The sequence below is a fragment of the Rhamphochromis longiceps genome, linkage group LG7 (assembly GCF_057381845.1).
Source record: "Rhamphochromis longiceps isolate RC_006_pf linkage group LG7, R_longiceps_female_GT1.1, whole genome shotgun sequence".
Lineage (NCBI taxonomy): Eukaryota > Metazoa > Chordata > Actinopteri > Cichliformes > Cichlidae > Rhamphochromis > Rhamphochromis longiceps.
Window position 1 is genome coordinate 8389363 of NC_140563.1, and position 1757 is coordinate 8391119.

A 1757-nucleotide genomic window follows, 5' to 3' on the forward strand; every position below is an offset into this window, starting at 1 on the left:
CTTTGACTTCTTTCATTACAAATATCAAAAGGTTGCCCTTTGAGGGCAAAATCTCCAGGATGTCACCAACTTTAAATTGTTTGTCCTGAAACATGTTTTGACCGCAAGATCTTTTGAACATCCTGACCTGGGTCATATTTCCCCACTTTTTTTTTTCTGTCTGCTTTTCTCCTGTCTAATAAATGTTAAGTAGGATTTTGAAGCTGGAAACTTTGAGATCGGCTGTAGCAGTGCAGTGTGAAGAAAACATACCCTAGAGTCAAAGAGGTCCCATAATAACTTCTTTTCAGTAGATTCACTCTTCACTGCTGATTTAATCACTTAAATTCAAAAAGATAAAAGCAGGTGCGTGCAGCTACATGCCAGATATCCAACCCAAGGACGCTATAAAGCTAAATGGTAGAATTAAGTGAGTGAATCTAATCAGTATCGTCACCTTAAATATAAACTGATCTTTGTTACCCACGAACAGTGTCCTGTATGGCTGTAAACTTTGTCACTTACTGCAAATTAACCAGTGTAACCGTGTAACCTGCCCCAGCGTTTTCATGCAACCTTTGAATAACATGAAATTAGCACACGCATTTGTTTTTCAAGGTCTTTCTCAAAGATATCATTCAAAAGCACATCATGTATAGATCCACTATCAGATAAATATACGAAATAATAGGACAGTACATTTGAGATTTAGTTTTCTAGTGTATAAAATATCAGCAGTCGTCCCCTTTGTGCTAACTTCTTTCTCGAGTCTTTCTCTACATTTCTTGACACCAGTTTAGTTCAGAAACAGTTTCTGTGTTTTCTGATATTTGCTGAGCCGTTTGAAAAGTATTTGACCCAACACGTAAAAAAGCATTACTTCTCTAATGCTGAATTACTGTGACTGCAACTTTACACCTGCACCGTGAACACATGATGTGTGTGTGTGTAAGGGGGCCATGGGATGTCATTGTTTTTTATTACCTGAATTAACAAATTCTGTTGTGTTATGCTTTAACCTGCCTTAACTTTAAAATTAATTAACTAGGAATCAACTAAAACTAGATGTGAAAACATTTTAGTTACCTAAAATAAAAAACTTAGTTATTTGTTTTTCAAAACTTTAATGAAACAATGTTGTGAAATTAGGAGATTAACTGAAAAAAAACCCCAAAACAACAAATTTAGATGACAATTTTGTATATGTTAGTTTTGTGAGATTTATTCTCACAGCTTGTCTGATGAGGCTTTGATGGATGTATTTATTGAGGCTTCAGATGTCTACAACACTGTGAGACTTTTTTTCCGTAAATCTTACCTCTGGTATATGTCATAAATACGATACTTAGGACAAAAACTACCCTGAAAATAATTTTTAATAACTGCTTATTTTTAGTTGTAAACAATAAAATCTGAACTGAAATGAGCAAACCCGCTCAGGAAACGAAATCAAACTAAACTGGATTAAAATGAAAAACACAATTTAAAAACTCCTTAGAAAATTCAAAGTAATAATAATAATAATGTTATTATAAAGTTGCTCTGTGGGAATCGTACTGAGTCTGAGAATTACCTGCCCAGGTGGCGGCCATGCAAACTCAAAACACATTAAAAATGCAACAACAAAAAATACAACGTCAGTAACATGTTATACTATACACAAACACCCTTACCTAGTGTTGCTTTAAAGATAAAGAAAGGGCTGTTTTCTGCAAGTGGTGACCACCATCCTGTCAAATCATAAAGAATCTGTAATAAAACAGAGAGATGCCTGAAAT